The sequence below is a fragment of the Diceros bicornis genome, chromosome 25 (genome assembly GCF_020826845.1).
Source record: "Diceros bicornis minor isolate mBicDic1 chromosome 25, mDicBic1.mat.cur, whole genome shotgun sequence".
Taxonomy (NCBI): Eukaryota; Metazoa; Chordata; class Mammalia; order Perissodactyla; family Rhinocerotidae; genus Diceros; species Diceros bicornis.
In genome coordinates, this window is record NC_080764.1 from 47858949 (window position 1) to 47878452 (window position 19504).

General features: G+C 42.9%; 1 pseudogene; it reads left to right on the top strand.

Annotated features, from left to right (window-relative positions):
• Positions 1-19285, top strand: part of LOC131421905 (peroxynitrite isomerase THAP4-like) — a 183139-nt pseudogene extending 163854 nt beyond the window's left edge.
• The last annotated feature ends 219 nt before the right edge of the window (positions 19286-19504 follow it).

Below are 19504 nucleotides of genomic sequence, written 5' to 3' on the forward strand. Positions count from 1 at the left end.
AGCATCCTGGGTGGAGGAGGTTGCGGCCCACTCCTCACTGGGAGGCTTACCCTGGGGACTCAGGGAAGGGGCTCCTCTCTTCACTTCTTCCTTGGGATCCCACAGCGGGATGAGGGGTTTGCCTTCCCCTTGGCCTGGCTCCCTTCATGAGGGCTTCTGGAATTCAGCCAGTTGAGTGAGTCCTTTCCTGAGGACTCTGCAATGGAGGTCTCAGAACAGTGCAGTGAAGATATTCTACTTTGAAAACCTCCTGGCAGATCCTTTTGTTTCATGTTGCAGGTTGTTATTGAATTTTTCAAGACCTGAATGCCACTTGTTGTCTTTAGTCTTATTCAAAGTTCACAGTGGTTTTTTTAAGTCGGAAGTTGTTACAATCTATCCAAAGATCTAGTAATGTGAGCTTGTTTCAAAGGTCAGACAACATGCTTTCTTGACAGTTTCCTTCAGAGTCTGTGTCCCAAAAGATTTGTTACTGTTTTTGAGAATGATGCAAAGCACTACAGAGAAGGTTGCTCTTGGCATGTGTCATTGTTTAACATGGTCTGGGGGCAAAGGAGGTGGGGGTCCTTTGGTAACTCGTCACAAAGCATTGAGAAATGTTAGAAGGTCAGGTTGCTTGGAACTCCCTGAGGACCTAGTATCCACCTGGTCTGGTCCACAGTGGCCTCATGGGGGTTAGATGAACTCAGGAGGAGAAGAAAGCCTCGAGAGAGACCCCCTACGTTCCCATGTGCGTAGTTTTCTCTAAATAGAGATTTTACCTTAATGAGGAGAAAAGATTATGAAGTGTCTTGGTCAGTACATTTCAGGGGCTGGTTGCTTGGTACAGGGAGCAGCTTTCCTCCTGGTAGTGGAAGGACAGGAGGAACAACGAACCACAGCTCTTGGGGCTGACCTCCTCTTGGCGGCAGTCCCATATCCTCAGCTGCTTGAGTAGAGCTGGGGCCAGCCGCCCTGCTGAGTGCCCGGGAGGCTCTGCTGGCCGACATCTGGCCTGGCTTTGAAATAGGGGGACCAACCCTCCCCATTTTAGCACCCAAAGTCCTGCATCCCAGGGACAGCAGGAGGGTTCGACAACCATGAGCTTCTAGGAACTATTTCTGAGGCTTCCTGAAGCCTTTCCTGTTGCCTTGGTGTCATCCTGTGCTCTCTGCCCGAGCATCTGTGGCCCTACAGGGCACTTACCACAGCCTGGGAGGAGGTCTTCACCTTCCTTCCTTCTCTGCCCTACAGATGGTCAGCTCCTTAAGGTAGACAGTGGGTCTTTCATCTTTCTATTCCAGTAATAACTTGCAAGCAGAGGTGTTCCTTACATCTTTACTAAAGGTTTAAATGGGCAAAGTTCCTAAGTATGGGTGTTCCCAAAAACACTTGTTTTGCTTTTATAGTTGATTATTTTAGGGGGAGACATTTAATTCTTTCTTTTTAATTACTTTTTCATGTATCCTTGCAGGCTCTACATAAAGGGCTCAAAACTTCTGGTCCAGTGGCTAAAAGCTGTTCACAGGGATGATTGGCCCCTACTAAGCATTCTTTCATCTGTAGTGAACATTTTACCAAAAAAAACTCTTGGACAGGCTGGAGGATCAGTACTACATGCTCAAGCCCATGGTCTTGCCCTCCAACTTCCACCTGACTGAGAAGGAGGAGCTGAAGGCCGTGGCCAAGCAGGAGAAATGACACCAAGATAGCTGCCGGGGTCCTGAGGAACATGCGAGTGAAGCAGATGGGAAAGGAGCTTCAGGTTCATCCTCATCCTTGAGGGAAAACCTGAGGGCCCAGCCAGGGTCCCGCAAGTTGAAGCGAGCCTCTCTGCAGGGCGAACCCGCACCCAGTGCCACCCAGGAAGCCACCAGTCAGGCGCGAGCACAGAGTCTCTGGAAGGAACTCCAGGAGACAGTGTGGCCTCCACAGTGTGTGGCAGCCTGGGAGATGCAAACACGTTTGCTGTAGATGCTGGCGATGAGACCCCCTCTGCCCAGCCAGGGCCTGCTGAGTAAGAGTGGCATTTCCATGGGTGACTTTATCCCTCAGGATCTGAGGCATGCACATTTATTGGCTGGCTTCCTTCTTACAGTTTCTCCTCAGCACACACTCAAGAGAGGCCATCTGTCCCTTGAGAGGCTGTTGACGGAAAGAGGCTGAAGAGAGATGTGGAGCCCAGCTACAGCGGGACCAGCCCTGGGCCTGATGAGAGCTTGGCCCAGAGCCCCCACATTCATCATTCACAATGATGCCTCAGAAACCCTCCCAGAGCCCCTCCACCCTCCAACAGATGTCACCCCCGAGCCAGCCGCAGAAGATGTGCAGGGCGAACACAGCGACACCGGCCCCACGTCCCTCAGCAGGGTCATCCTGTCAGCACTGGGGGCCCAAGAACTCCTCGACTCGCTGTCTCCTACTACTTCTGCTCCCGGGGGAACCGGAGCACGGGTGCCGCCTGCGGGAGCAGGTGGAGAAGGATAGCGAGCTGAAGAGGGGCAGCTGCCGACAGCCAGGTGCACACGCTGCAGGAGGATATGGACGAGCTGAATGAAGGGGGCTCCCTAACTGAGGAGCATGCTGCCCCCCACTGAGGTCAGTCCCGGTGCTCGGGGCTCCCCCACTGCCTGCTCCTCATGAGGGGTTTCCTCATGCTGCTGCTCCGCAGCAGACGGCCCCTGAGCACTTCTGTGTGCAGCATGCCTGCTGCTGTCTTGGGAGAAGGCTCTGCTGGTAGCCGCCCCTCGCAGACAGGGAGCCCAGGCTGCAGAGCTCACCCTGCTCGCTCTAGGGCGCTCGAGAGGCAGCATTAGTTGTCAGGGTTTAGCAGGTGGGAAAGGAGGCATTGCAGGTCAGCTGAGAAAGCCACGCCTACCCAATGAATTGTACCTGGATCGTTGGTTTACCACTTGAACAGGAGAAAATCAGCTTCTATTGCATCCCTCACACAAATGTAAATTCCAATGAGTTAGGATCTAAATGTGAAATAAAATCGACATAGTAAACTATTGGAAAAGTTATAGGAGACTCTTAAAGTCATGGGGAGGTTCTTTTCATTTGTGTTTTAATGAATATCCTTGAACTGAAGTCATTTTGAACATTTTAATAATTTCTTTAAAATTTGAAACATCTTTTTGAGTAGAATACATTCTCTTTTGTAAAAATTAAAACACCAGAGAAGTATATAAGCAAAGAAGTGGTAAAAACTCCTATTTCTCACCTACGTCCCAACTTTTATTCCTTGTTGGTAGTAAAATTTGGTGTGTAATCTCCTCTACTGTTCCCTGTGCTTTACATACATATTTCTCCACTTGTACAAATTGGTTGGATATATTTTTGGTGTGTTTCTTGGCTATGTTTCTGATAATCCTGCTCTCTTACAGTTTAGTAGTTGTAAACATTGGTTTCTCGATATTCCTTATGTATTGAGGGTACCACTTTTTGCCTGTTATACATCCATGGAAAACATTTTCCTACCACATTGTTCATTTAATCTGGATCAGTGCTTGTCTTCCCAGATGCCAGTAACACTTCAGGAGAGAAACGGGTCTGTGAGACAGGCTATTCAGGATCTCCGGGACCCCCAGGGCAACAACCAGTAGGACAACCCAAAACAAGAAACAAAACCCATCCCTCGTGTTTCCAGATGCATCCTAGGGGAAGGACAGCTCCAGTTGAGGACCACTGATGTCCTGGTCAGAGTTATCCACTATGTTCTCCTATCACGTTAAAGCTGTTTCTGTAGTTTCTCGTACCTGATGGTACAATTTGGTGCCTTTGTCTGTTCCTCTTGGTGCCTTTGTCTGTTCCTCTTGGTGCCTTTGTCTGTTCTTCTTGGTCAGACTGCCCAAGGTTTCTCACTGTTACAGGTCTTTCCAGACAGCCAGCTCTCGACTCCATTGTTCAGGTCTATGTTGTTGTTCCTGCCTGGTGAATTCTCACTTCATTCTGCTGTCTTTGGTTTTATTGTGGTGGTGTTCTTGCTCTTGGAGGGAAGGGCTCAGCTTCTTCATGTACAGGTGATATTCCCTGATACCTGCAGTGGAGGCTGTGCACTTCCTCTGTCCCCTTGTCCCCACGCCATGGATTTGTCTCATGCTGCTCTCATTGCTGTTCATTTCTAAAGAGTTTCTCCTGTCTGTCTGGATTCCCTCTTTAACCTGAGAGATTTAGAAGGGTGTGGACAGATTTTCAAGTGGATAGGTTGGGGGAGGGGTGCCAATATTTTGTGATTACTTGTTACTTTTATTGCTTTAAGTTCCAGTAATATGGTCACTTATAGATTTCTGCTTTTTGGACTCTTTAGAGATTTCATTGTGGCTTAGCACACAGTCCATTGTGGTGACTGTTTCATTGTGGTTTGAGGAGAATGTTCGCTCTCCACTAGCTGCTTACATTGTTGTCCCTGGGGCTGAGGCTAGATCTAGCTTTTTTGTGTTCGTCAGCAGATCTGTTTCCTAACTTACTGTATCACTTGACCTGTGGCTTTTTAAGAGAGGTAAGGTAGGTTTCCCTGTGGAAAGGGAAGACACCTCCCTTGGGGTGCCTGTGTCTTCTTGTTTGTCCAGTTTTGCTTTATGCTTCAAGACCATATTGTTAGGTGCATAAGTGTTCCTGACAGTTATCAACACAGAGAACCCATTTTTGTCCCATTTAGAGTCTTATTTCTTTATCTCCTTATTTTCAACCATATTATATCCCTTTATTTTATAACAATATTTTAACTCGAGAGCCTTCATGTTTTTCTAGAGCAATTTGATCCATTTACAATTGTGATTATTGATAAATTGGAATGTGAGTCTACCATTTAATTTAATTTTTAATTTGTTAGGTTTTCTCATGATTTTTCTCTTCTTTTAGTGGGTGTCTTTCAGTTTTTAGGAACAACCATTTCTGCCTCTCTTTCTGTAAATGCTTAGAGTTGATCAGTTCCTGTGTTCTACACTCCCAATTCATCACCTTCTGGTCCCCAGCTTGAGAATATCGGATCTTAGTTCTGTGTTCTTATTTTCCCCATCAAGCAACCATGATTGGATGTAAGTATAAGTTTTATCGGTTACTTTGTACACAACAGTTTATTGTATCCAAATTTTTCCTCCTTTTGGAAAGATTTGATGTTATTTTGGAACTCATATGACAGTGAAATTTTGAGATGAATCGAGTCTGAGATACTCCTTAGGTGCTGATGCTGGGGACCTAGCACCTAAACTCTTAAAGTTGCATTGGTGTGTCAGCAGAGTCGGGATGAGGTCAGAGATGTTTAAAACCGTGGAATTGAATGAGGTTTCCTGGAGACACTGTAGCTGTAGAAGGGACCAGGGCCCAGCCTAGGAGCAGGCAGTGTTTGCAGAGGTGCAGCTGAAGAGAGTCCAGGAAAGGGGACTGAAATCGTGGAGCATGAAGTTGCAGGAACCATGAGGGGAAAGGGTATTGCAGAAAGGAGGGGTGCTCAGCTGGGTGGGATACAGCTCTGATCAGAATGGAGAAAAGATGGCTGGACTCGGCCATGTGGCATCACTGGTGACCTCAGTCTCCTTGAGAGGGTGGGAATGAAGCTGGGTCTAGAGTGAGTGTAGGGGGTCCATGGGAGGGCAGTATGTATAAGGCACTTTATTTAAGAGGTTTAGCCATGAAGGGGAGTTGGGAAAGTGGACAGTAGCCAAAAGGGAGCCTGGGTCCAAGGGAGAGTTTTGTTTGTAAGGTGGAGATGAGCTAGCAGGTGTCTGTGCTGCAGGTAGGACCAGATGGAGAGGAAGAGTGTGCTGGGCCCTGAGGAGGTGCCGGGCTGGGCTCCTGTTATGAGAGGTTTGGGGATTCAATTGTAGATGTAAAAGAAACTTTCCACTCCAAACAAATGGGTTGAAGGTATATTTTATTATAGAGAGGATGGTAAAGGTGATAGTCCGCAAACAGATCTGAATACGTCAAATAATAAGAGGGAAAAAACACCAGCTCGACTGGAATGGGAAAACATCCACATCAGCTGAGATAGCGGCACATTTGAATAGGTCATATAATAAGAGGGAAAAACATCAGTTCTATCGGATAGGGAAACACCAGATCGACTGAAGGGAAATGACACAAATCAACCAGAAAGAGAAACGCCAGGTTAACTGAAAAGAGAACACATCAGATCAATTACTTCACAATAAATCAATTACTCACAACATCCACGTCCCACTGCCGGGAGAGTCCTGTCAATTGTTTCGGCTGGGCGGAAATCACACGTCCTGGGCAAGGCGTCCCTTCCACAGGTGGAACTCTCACCGGGTCTCAGTCTCCAGCAATTTATATAAGCAGTTACAGAGTTTACAGAGAAAGCATTCAGTGTTCCCATGCACAAATGGTTATCAGTGGCGTACATGCACTGAGCCCCACACTCTGGCTATCGTCTCAGCCCAGTAGTTGTGTACGTGCATTGTTTACCCTGCTTATCCTCCCAGCCCTGCTCAGATGGCTAGTCTGCCCCAGGCTGCAGTGCCCGAAGGGCCTTGAATTTTTTACACATTGCAACTATCTCCATGGGAGAAGGGCCGGTTCCCACCACGCAGAAAGCAGCTTTTATATTTCTTTTTGTGCTGGTGGCTGTAGGTCAATGGAGCAGCCAAACATGGCTGTACTCATGTCACGACAGCTCTGCTGCCTGGCGCCGTGCAGAGAGAAAGAGGACGAGCTGTGCTAGTGGAAAGGGCGCCCTGTGCCTCTGCTCCTGTATTCCTGGAGCGTGAGGTTGGCAGTGGCTAGGAGTGGAGGGACGATGCAGAAGGTGTTAGGTGAACGGCAGGGGGAGGAGGGAGAGGGAGAGAGGACACCCTGGCTTGGTCTTCATGGCTCACACGGAGCTTCCCACTGAGATCTCCGATCACCAGCTCTTGACTCTCTTTGATGTTTTCATCAAAATGTCGGCTCTCTTGATGGTTCCCAAGGCTATTATGAATTTGTTCATCAATGAAGGAAACTTTGGGTCATGTTTAAGGGATTCTATGTCAAAGGGGCTCTACATGTGTTTATTCAGTCCATCATCTTTACCGAATCTCTTTGTTTTTGGACAGATTCCATACAACAGAGCAGCCGGGCCAGTGGCCTGCAGGTTCCAGGGTTTGGGAGATTTGCCCTCCAGAAAGCCGGTGCTGATTGGCATTCTCACAGGACGTGGTGCTCTGTCCCAGAGCCCGCTCTAATTCTGGGTGTCATGACATTGTAAATCCTGGGGCAGTTCTGTCAGGGCCCATCGTTGGCATTTCTGTGATCAGTGAGGGCAAACATTTTTCTGTGATCATTATCTGTCACTTCCCTGACTGTTTTGTTGCCTGCCTTGCTCACTGAGCTCTGAACCTTCCTGGTGGAACCAGGACGTTCACTCTTTATCCAGTGTGATTGCACGTTCCCTCAGTGTGCCCCTTGAGTACTTGCTTCAAAAATATCTGTTTTCTTTGCATTCTTTGATTCCTTGTACATATAATCTAGATTTAATCTGGAGCTTTAAAAATGTTTTATTGTGGAAAACCTTGAACATACACAAATTAAACAGAGAAGTGCGATAGCCCCCCATGTCTCTATTACCCAGCTTCAACATTTATTAATATTCTGATATTCCTGTTTCGTCCATATTTCTACCCACTCCCTACTTTCCATTGATTATTTTTTAATTAATAGATTTTTTTTAGGAAAGTTTTAGATGAACAGAGAAATTCAGCAGAGAGAGCAGAGCATTTCTCCCTCTTCCCCCACAGTTTCCCCTATGGTTAACATCTTGCGTGACCACCCCTGTTAGTGCGGTTCATTCCTTACAAGTGAGGAGCTGATGCTGCTATAGTGTTCGTAAGCAAGTCCGTAGTTTACATTAAGGTTCATTGTCTTGTTGTCATGTACTTGGATTTTGACAAATGCATAATCTCATGTATCCACCACGACAGTATCCTACGGAAGAGTTGGATTGCCCTAAAATCCCTGTGCTTTACCTCTTCGTCCCTTGCCCCCCAACTCCTGGCAACACTGATCTTTATACTGTTTCTATAGTTTTGCCTTTTCTGGAATGTCGTGTAATTGGAATATATGAAAACTATGGAACAGTGTATATAGCCTTTTCCAGTTGGCTTCCTTCACTTAGCAATATGTATTTAAGTGTCCACTATGTCTTTTTGTGACTTGATAGCTCATTTCTTTTTTTTTTCTTTTTGTATATTGAGTCATAATATACATAGCAAAAAATGTTTCATCTTAACCATTTTTAAGTGTACACTTCAATGGCGTTAAATACATTTCCACAGTTGTACAGTCATCACCACCATTCATCCCCATAACTCTTATAAATCTGAAACTCTATACCTATCAAACAATAACCCTCCCTTCTCCCCTCCCCCCAGCCCTTGGCAGCCACCATTCTACTTACTGTCTCTATGATTTGACTACTCTCATTTCATACAGTATTCGTCTTTTTGTGACTGGCTTATTTCAGTTAGCATAATGTCTCCAAGGTTAATCCATGTATAGCGTATTGGAGAATATGCTTCATTTTTAAGGCTGAATAATATTCCATTGTATGGATATACTACATTTTGTGTATCCACTCATGTGTCAATGGACACTTGGGTTGCTTCCACGTTTTAGCTGTTGTAAATAATACCGCTATGAACATGGATGTACAAATATCTCTTCAAGGCTCTGTTTTCAGATCTTTTGGGTGTATATGCAGAAGAGGAATTGCTGGATCACATGATAATTCTATGTTCAATTTTTTGGAGGAACATCAATACTGTTTTCCATAGCAGCTGCATCATTTTACATTCCTATCAACAGTGTACAAGGGTTCCCATTTCGCTGCACCTTGGCCAACACTTGCTGTTTTCTGTCTTTTCAATAACACTCATCTTACTGGGTGTGAGGTGGTGTCTCATTGTGGTTTTGATGTGCATTTCCCTAATGATTAGTGGTGTTGAGCATCGTTTCATGTGCTTATATGCCATTTCTAAGTCCTCTTTCGCAAAGGAGTCTTCAAGTCCATGCCCATTTTTGAATTGGCTTGTTTTTAGTTGTTTAATTTAGGACTTCTCTGTATATTCTGGATACCAGTCTCTTGTCAGAAATATGATTTGCGAATATTTTGTCCCATTCTGTGGGTGCCTCTTGATGTACCAACTTATAAAATTTTCGTGGAGTCCAATTTTTCCATTGTTTTTCTTTTGTTACCTGCACCTTTGGTGTCATATCCAAGAAATCATTGCCAAGTCTGGTGTCATGAATATTTAATCTTATGTTTTCTTCTAAGAGTTTTCTTGTTTGAGGTCTTACATTTATGTCCTTGATCCATTTTGAGTTAATTTTTGTATATAGCGTTGGATGGGGTCCAGCTTCAAGCTTTTGCATAGGGATATCCAGTTTTCCCAGCACCATTTGTTGAAAAGAAACCTTTCTCCATTCCATGGTCTTGGCACCCTTGTCAAAAATTACTTGACCATATATGTGAGGGTTTGTTTCTGGGCTAGCTATTCTATGCCATTGGTCTCTATGTCTGTCTTTATGACAATACCATACTATTGATTACTGTGGCTTTGTAGTAAGTTTTGAAATCAGAAAGTGTGAGTCCTCCAGTTTTGTTCTTCTTTTGCAAGATTGTTTTGGCTATTCTGAGTCCCTTGAGATTCCATGTGAATTTTAGGACGGGTTTTTCTATTTCTGCAAAAAACATCATTAGGATTTGACTAGGGAATACATTGAATCTATAGATTGTTTTGGGTAATACTGACTCTTTAACAATAGTAAGCCTTCCAATCCATGAACATGGGATGTGTGTCCATTTATGAATGTCTTCTTTAATTTCTTTCTGAAATGTTTTGTAGTTTTTATGGTGTAAGCCTTTCATCTCCTTGGTTAAGTTAATTCCTAAGCATGTTATTCTTTCTGATACTATTATAAATGAATTGTTTTTGTAATTTCCTTTCCAGAGAACTCATGGTTCGTGTCTAGAAATGCTGCTGATTTTTGTGTGTTGACTTTGTATCCTGCTACTTTTCTGAATTCATTTGTTAGATCAAACGGCTTTTTTGTGGAGTCTTTTGGATTTTCTACATACGACATGATATCATCTTCAAACAGAGACCATTTTACTTATTTCTTTCCAATTTAGATGCCTTTTATTTATTTATTTTTATTGCCTCATGGGTCTGGCTTGAACTTTCAATACTGTGTTGAATAGAAGTGGTGAAAGTGGGCATCCTTGCCTTGTTCCTGGTCTTAGAGGAAAAGCTTTCAGTCTTCCATCATTGAGTATTATGTTTGCTGTGTGTTTTTCATATATGGATTTTGTTATGTTGAGGCACTCTCCTTCTATTCCTAGTTTGTTGAGTTTTTTATCATGAAAGGGCGTTGAATTTTGTCAAATGGTTTTCTGCATCAATTGAGTTGGTCATTTTTTCCCCTTCATTTTCTTGATGTGGCTTATTACATTGATCAATTTTTGTATATCGAACTCCCCTTGTATACCAGGAATAAATTTCACTTGGTGGTAGTGTATAATTCTTTTAACATGCTGTTGAATTCAGTTTGCTAGTATTTTGTTGAGGATTTTTGCATCCATGTTCATCAGGGATAATGGTCTGTAATTTTATTTTCTTTTAGTGTCCTTGTCTAGTGTTGGTATCAGGGTAATGCTGGCCTCGTAAAGTGAGCTTGGAAGTGTTCCCTCTTTTTCAATATTTGACAGAGTGTAAGAAGTCTTGTTTTTAATACTTATTTATATGTTTGGTAGAATTCACCAGTGCAGTCATCTGGTCCTGGGTTTTACTTTGTTGAGAGATTTTTTTTTTAGATTTCTTTAAATATTGGTGACATATAACATAGGTAAGTTTTAGGTGTTCAAGATGATCATTTGTGAAAGGATTACCACAATACGGTGAGTTAACACCTCCATTCCCTTACATAATTAACTTGGTTTTTCTAGTGATCACTTTCAAGATCTACTCTCTTAACAACTTTCAAGTCTATAAGAATATAGTATTGTTAATTATGGTCACCATGCTGTACATTAGATCCCCAAAACTTGTTCATTTTACAGCTAGAAATTTGTGCACTTTGACTCACATCTCCCCATTTCCCCCAACCCCGCGACCCTGGGAAACCCATTTTTGTCTCTATTCCTTTGAGTTGGGCTTTTTTAGATTTCACATATGAGTGAGAATATATAGTATTTGTCTTTCTCCATCTGACTTATATCATTTAGCGCAATGCCTCAAGGTCCATCCATATTGTCGCAAAATGCAGGATTTCATTCTCCTGCATGGCTGAATAATATTCCATTATATATTACATGTATACATATATCTCACATTTTCTTTATCTATTTATCCATTGATGGACACCTGGATTGTGTCCATGTTCTCTGTGAATAATGTTGAAATGAACATGGGGGTGCAGATATCTCTTCAGAATAGTGATTTCAATTCCTTTGGGTATACAGCCAGAAGTGGAATTGCTCATTTATATATATTTCTATTTTTATTTTTTTGAGAAAATTCCATATTTTTTCCATAGTGACTGTAGCAATTTACATTCATACCATCGGTGCACAGGGTTCTCTTTTCTACACAGCCCCGCCAACACTTGTTGTCTGTTGTCTCTTTGAGAATAACAATTCTAGCAGGTGTGAGGTGATATCTCATTGTAGTTTTGATTTCATTTCCCTGATGGTGAGTGATTACGAGCATCTTCTCAGGTACCTGTTGACCATTTTTATGTCTTCTTTGGAAAAGTATCTATTCAGGTCCTTTGACCATTTTCATATTGTTTTGTTGGTTTCTTTGCTGTTGAGTTGTAACAGTTTCTTATATACTGTGGATATTAGCCCCTTTAGTTTGCCAATTGTTTCATTTGCTATGCAGAAGCTTTTTAGATTGAAGTCATCACACTTGTTAAGTTTTGCATTTGTTGCTTGCACTTTTGATATTATATCCAAAAAAATCTTTGTCAAGACCAGTTTCATGGGGCTTTTTTCTCTATATTTTCTTCTAGTTGTTTTATATTTGGTGTCTTACCTTTAAGTCTTTAATTCAATTTGGGATCATTTATAGAGTGGTGTAAAATAGGAGTCCAATTTCAGTTTTCTGCATGTGGTTATCCAGTTTTCCCAGCACCATTTGTTGTAGAAACTATCCATTCCCCATGGAGTCTTCTTAGCTGACTTGTCAACTGTTAGCAAACTGTATATGTGTGGTTTTATTTCTGGATCCTTGATTCTGTTCCATTGGTCTAGGTGTCTCATTTTATACCTGTATCATACTGTTTTTATTACTATAGATTTGTAATAAAGTTTGAAATCAGAAATTGTGATGCCTTCAGCTTTTTCTTTCTCGGGGTTCCTTTGGTTATTGGAGGTCTTTTGTGGATCCACATGAATATTAGGATTATTTGTCCTATTTCTCTGAAAAATGCCATGGGAATTTTAATAGGAATTGCATTGAATCTTGAGATGGCATTGAGTAGCATGAACATTTTCAAAATATTAATTCTTCTGATCCATGATCATAAGATATCTTTTCATTTCTTTGTGTCTTTAAGTTCTTTCATCTGTGTCTTATAGTTGTCAGTTTCTAGATCTTTCACCTTCTTGGTTAAATTTATTCATGAGTATTTTACTGTTTTTGATGGTATTGTAACTAGGATTTTTTTCTTTATATCATTTTTAGATAGTTCATTGTCAGTGTAGAGAAAGGCAACCGATGTCTATATGTTGATTTTGTCTCCTGCAGCTTGAGTGAATTTGTTTATTAGTCCTAACAGTTTGGGGAGGAGTCTTTAAGTATTTCTCTACATAAAATCATATCTGCAAACAGAGACCACTTTGTTCCTTCATTTCCAATTTAGATGCTTTATATTTCTTTCTCTGGCCAAATGTCTCTGGGTGAGACTTACAGCAGTGTGTTGAAGAGTGGTGTTGAGACTGGGCACCCTTGTCTTGTTCTTTGTCTTAGCAAGAAAGCTTTCAACCTTTCACTGTTCAATATGATGTTAGCTGTGGGTTTGTCATGTAAACCTTTTATTATGTTCAGGTATGTTCCTTCTGTAACCCTTTCTTGAGAGTTTTTATCATGAGGTGGCGTTGAATTTTGTCAAACTGCTTTTTCTGCATTGAAAGATTATTTTAGGATTTTTATCTTTCATTCTATCAATGCGGTGTATCACATTCATTGATTTGCATCATGTTGAACTTGATCATGTTGTTTGATCCTTTTTTTTGAGTTTAGATAGTTTTGTTCTAATGTGTCTTGGAGAAGAAAGTTTTAGTTTGAAATTTTAGGGTGACCAATCGGCATCAGGACCTTGGATGTCTACATCTCTCCCCAGATTTGGGAAGGTGTCAGCTGCTACTTTTTTAAGTCAACTTTCTTTTCCTTTCTCCCTGTCTTCTCCTCTGGTACTTTAATAATGCTTATCTATTTCTTTTCAAGGTATCCCATAATTCACACTACCTTTCCCCAATCCTATCCGTTCCTTTTTTTCTTTTTGCTCCTTTGACCGGATGATTTCAAATGACACATCTTCTAGTGCACTAATTATTTCTTGTACATGGTTGAATCTGATTTAGAAGGTCTCTATTGAATTCTTCAGTTCAGTCATTGTGTTCTTCAACTCTAGGATTTCTGTTTGTTTTTCCTTAATGCTTTCTGTTTCTATGTTGAACTTCTCACTTGTTCATGCACTATTTCCTTATTTCATTTAGTAGTCTATCTATGTTTCCTTAGAGTTTTATGAATTTCTCAAAGAGCATTGTTCTGAAGTCTTTGTCACATAGTTCCTATATCTCCATTTCTTGGTCGGTCATTGGAGTTTTATTCTTTTTCTTTGGTGGTGTCATGGATCTTTGATTATTCATGATCCTTGTGGCCTTCCGTTGGTGTCTGCAAATTTGAGGAAGTAGACACTTCTTCCACTCATTACAGACTGGCTTTAGTAAACCAAAGCCTTCACATTCAGCCCATCTAGGGGTCCTGGGTGGGCCATCTGGTGGTGTCCAGGGGCAGGCTTGCTGCTGGAGCCCTTGAGCAACCTGGTACTGGGGTGAGTGGAAAGCTTGCGTCCACAGTATTGTGTCTGGCCCTGGGCACTGCTGGGACCCTGAGATCATGAGTAGCCCCACTGGAGCCTGTTTTGGCAGGTCCTCATTGAGATCCTGTGACCACAGTAGTCATCCAGGGCCATGAGAGTTGGCCAGTGCTGGGATGATCTGAGAGTCTTGGCTCACGGGAGCCTGCCAGGAGCCTGTGCCATGAGAGACAGTTTGTGCTGGTGTAGGCCAGAAGTCTGGATTCCTGGGAACCTGGGGCCACAGGAGCTACCTGAGATTGCAGGAGCCAGCAGGCGCTGGGTCAAGATGGAAGCCTGGGTTCATGGGAACCTGCCCGTGCCTGGTGCCATGGGAGCTGCCTGGGGCCGCCTGAGTCAGCAAGCACCTGGGTGGGCTGGGGGTTTGGTTCTGTAGAAGCCTGTCGGAAGCCTGGTTCCGTGAGATCTGTCTACGGCTGCTGGAACTGGCAGGTGGTGTGGTGAGCCATGGGCCTGTGTTCCTAGTAGCCCCCGGGGAGCATGGAGCCATGGAATCTACCTGGGGTTGTTGGAGCCAGTAAATGCTAGAGTGACCTGGGGTCCTGGGTTTGTGAGAGCCCACTGGGTGCCCTGTTATGGAAGCAGCCTGTGGCTGTGGGTGCTGCCTGTGGCTGCCTGGAGTAGGCAGAAACTTGGGGAAGCCAGGGTCTGAATTCATCAGAGTCCACCAGGAGCCTGGTGTCAATGACACCACTTGTGGTCACAGGAGCCGCCTTGGGCTGCTGAAGATCGCAGCCCCTAGGCTGATATGGGGGCCTGGGTTTCCAGGAGCCTGATGGGAACCTGGCGTCAAGGATGCTGCTTGGGGCCCCCAGAGCTGGCATGCTCCAGGGTGAGCCAGGGGCCTGGATTTGCAGAAGCCTGCAGGGAGCCAGCTAGGTCCACAGGAGTCAGCCTGGTGCTGGGGCAGGCTGGCTCAGGGGTCTGTGGTGAAGTCAGGCATTCACTTTACTCTCCTTTCGTTGGGAGGTTTTTCATTACTGATTCAGTCTGCTTGTTTGTTACTGGTCTGTTCAAGATTTCTGTTTCTTCATGATTCAGCCTTCATAGGTTGTTTCTAGGAATTTATCTATTTTGTCTAGGTTTCCCAATTTGTGAATGTACAGTAGTTCAGAATAGTCTCTTCTGGTCTTTTTCTTTCTGAAGCATCAGTTGTAATGCCTCCTCTTTCATTTCTGATTTACTTTATTTGAGTCATCTCTCTTTTTTTCCCTAGATATTGTATCTAAGGGTTTGTCAATTTTATTTTTTCAAAAAATCAACTCTTACTTTTATTGATATTTCATACTGTCTTTCATTTTTTCCCACTCTCCTCTTGGTGACTTCCATCCTTCTGCTAACTTTGGGTTTCATTTTTTCTTTTTCTAATGCTGTGTGTTGTAAGTCAGGTTGTTTCTTTGACATCCTTCTTCTCTTATAATGTACAAGTTTGTCACTACAAACTTTCCTCTTAGTACTACTTTTGCTGCATCCTATAAGATTTGGTGTTTTTATTTTTTCTTTTTGTATGTCTTGAGCTATTTTCTAATTTCCCTTTTGATTTCTTCTTTGATCTAGTGGCTGTTTAAGAGTTTGTTGTTGAACTTCCATGTATTATGAATATCCCAGTTTTCCACCTGTTGTTGACTTTTGGTTTCATGCCATTGTCTTTGGAAAAGATACTTGGTATGATTTCAATCTTCTTAATTTAGTTAAGACTTGTTTTGTGACCTAACACGTGATCTGTTCTGGAAAATAATGTGTGCCCTTGAGAAAAGACTGCATTTTGTTGCTGTTCAGTAAAATGTTCTGTGTATGTCTGATAAGTCCGTTAATGTTTTCATGTCTGCTGTTTCCTAATTTTCTATCTGGATATTCTATCCATTGTTAAAAGTGGGGTACAGAAGACCCCTACTATTTGCAAGTTATATAACTGAGAATGCTCTAATATTGAGACTATATAAAGATCTCTTAGAATTCAATTATAAAAAACAAAGAAGTTTGAAATGAAACTTAATTCAAAGAAGTTTGAAATGAAACCATTTCATTGGTTACCCAATGAAAATGGGTAACTAGCTGCAATTGACATGTCTCCAGGAGAAACATAGATGGCCAATAAGCACTAGATAGATGTTCAGTATCATAAATTATTAGGAAAATGCAAATTCAAAGCATAGTGTAATACTATTTCACACTCAAAATGAAGGCTATACTCAACATAATGGAAAGTAACAAGTGTTAGTAAAGATATGGAGAATGGGAAACCCACATACATTACTGGTGGGAAAGTAATTTGATGCATCCACTGCAGAAAACAGTTTGCCATTTTTAAAAATCTTAAACCTGGAATTACCATGGACCAGGAGAGTCACAATGTTGGTATGTCCAAAAAACCATTGGAAACATATGTTCAAAGAAAAACTTTTCCATGGATATTCAAAGCAACATTATTCACAATGGTCCAAAAGTGGAACAAACCCAAATTTCTATCCAGTTATGACTGCATAAACCAAATGTGCCCTATTCATAATATAGGACATTATAGAGCCATAAAAAGGAATAAGCTACTGCTACATGCTCGGCCATGGATGAACCTTGAAACATGTGTGCTCACTGAAGTTGTCCACAAAGGCCACAGATAGCATGATGCCATTTGAATGAACTGTCCAGAAACCAATAGGGAGAGAAAACAGATGAGTTGTTTTCATGGGCTTGGGTTAGGAGAAAATAGTGTGAATGAGTATGGGTTTGTTTGGGGGTGTTGAAAATGTTCTGGAATTAGATAGTGGTGATAACCACACGACATAATCATTGTACTAAATGGCACTGAACTGTATACTTTAAATGCTTACAACAGTGTATTCTGTGTTAAGCAGATTCTCCATAAAATTTTTGAATTTTTTAAATTAATCAGGGTGTTGATTAATTTTAATTTAGTTAATTTAAAGTTGGTTGGGATAGTTAATAAGGGTAATTAATAGAGTTATTAGGGGTAGGGCACATTGTAGCCAAGAGAGTAAATATCCGATGATGGCTATAGTAACAGATCCTATAATTGTACAAGCAACAGTCTAAAATCCAGTCTGTTTCCATTGTCCCCAACTTGGAGAGACCAGCCATGAAAATATGTCAGTGATCTCGGGGGCCTTGGGTATCTTTTAAAAGATTTAGGTAACATTACGCAATATTTTAACCTCTTGGGCCATCTGGTGGAGGTAGATTTGAACTTGTGAGTTGATGTACATTCAGCAAGTGGTTCTAAGAAAGGCAAAAACTCCTCCTTCCTTGGTTGGTATAGACAGTCTAGGGCCAGGCCATTCTCTAAAACCATTTAGGCAAGAGACTCATGAGACTGTTGCACAAGGGCTAGGATAGGGTCTTATGGAGTTGTTGTCGATGTTGGGTTAAGGTTTTCGATACTTCTTCGTTGCCTCAGTTACCTGATTTTGTGTGGGTAGGGCCATCGCACCTGTGTCCAGTCCAGTCAGTCAGTCCTAGTAGAAATCAACACCCAGTCCTACAGGACTGACAGTGTCTCCATGGGTTGGTGGTAGCCAGTCAGGACAGGAACCTCGGGGGACCTGCAACCTGAGGGAAGCAGGCTGAAATAGACACAATGATGCATTGCAGAATATAACCTGGAGAAATCTGCTCAGAGGGCTGGGGAAGAGAGAACCTCACTGGGTGAGAGCCTTGTGATATCAGCCTACAGTAAAACCCAAAACTGGATGCTCCTGGTGTGAAATATTCATTACGGCCCTTGGAAGTAAAACCAGTAATTTGCACCCATTAACTAGTTACCTATGCTATGATTTCAGGGGGTATTGTTAAAGTGTTTCTTGGCCAAGAGCTGTTTGGGCCTGAGCACAAAATCACCAAGGTGGCCTCGAAGGCTACCCCAAAATGACCCCTCAAGGAGCAGTTGGGGCAGAAAGTGGGTGGAGCATTTTGAAGGAAGCCTGGGGCAAAGATGTTGTTGTGCGATTGAGTTGGGTACAACTGAGTGTCTCCGCAGGGTAAGCCCTTCAGCTGGGGTACAATAGGTGATTGGAGGCCAAGTGACAGACCCTGTGACTCCTGATTCCCAGTGCACAGACAGGCCTCTCAGCCCATTGGACATAAATGGTGGTGGTGTTTGTGAAGCATCTTGATGGCAGTGTGGAAATTATAGGGGACGTGTGGTGGGAGACGTCATGATAGTGTTGGGAGGAGCTGTGTGTGAGATTACGGTGTTGAAGGGAAAGGACTGGAAGCAGGTGCAGTGGGTGTGTGACCAACAATGGTCAGTGAAGGGACAGCTGGGGTGTAACTGGGGAAAGCAGGGACCAGCAGAAGTCATGTGTTTAAAACAAGACACCAGGCCCAAATGGAGCCGCTTAGGCTATGCCTCACATAAACAAGTCGAGACTTAATTAGACTTTTGGCCCTCCCAGGGATAGAATCTTAAACCAGTCAATCACCTGATGCGCAGCAGGTAGCTCATCTTCCTGATAGAGCCCTGCCATCCTCTAAAGGAAGGTAACCTTGCAGTAACCAACCCACTTTTTTATCTAGTGTAACTTCCTTGTTCTTGCTCCCTTCTGCCTATAAAATCCTTCATTTTGTAGAACTCCTTGAGCTCCTTTCTCTCTGTTAGACTGGATGCTGCCTGATTCATGAACTGTTGAATAAAGCCAATTAGATGTTTAAAATTTACTCAATTTTATTTTGTTTTGTACCAGTTTGGTGGCAGCAGTGGGATCCAAAGGAGACGCCTGATGGCTTTGAGGATGAGAAACACAGTCATTGGTACCCTCAAAACCTTTGAGTTCTCCATCTTTTTCGCTGTTTCTGAGGGCTGTGGGTAAGTTCCTCTTGGATATGAGATCCACTCTGTTTGCTTTGAGCTCCTGATCTAACTGGCTTTCCAGTTCAGGGTCAGTGGCTCAGTCTAGACTGACAGGATGCTCTAAGAGAGCATCAGTCTTAGCACTTGGTTAGTCAGCAGTGCCAGGCAAAGGCTTAGCGGTTCAGCTTGAGCTGCCAGATGGTTCTGCCAGGAACCCGAGTCCCTGGCCCTTAGTTAGTCCACAGTCCCCGTTTGTTGGGGTCTGCTGGTTGAGTCTGCAGTCTCCATGTGTTAGGGTCTATTGCTTCAGTCCGTGGTTCTTGCTAATGGAGAGGAGTGGAAGAAATGTGTGCTCCATGCACATCCAGTCTTTGAAAACTTCCCATGTGCATTTTACATGCATTTTGCCCTCTGTTGACTGTAGATGGGTTCTAAGGAAATGGTGAAAGCACAGTGAGGAGGAACTGTGTGTTTCTGCACGACTACCTCGAGGAGTGCCACCCCCTCAACCTGAACAGATACCTGGCACTAGTAGAAATGAAAGACATCCCATCACTGTGGATAGGAAGACTCCTTATTGTGCCGGTGTCAACATTATCCAAAGAGATCAACAAATGC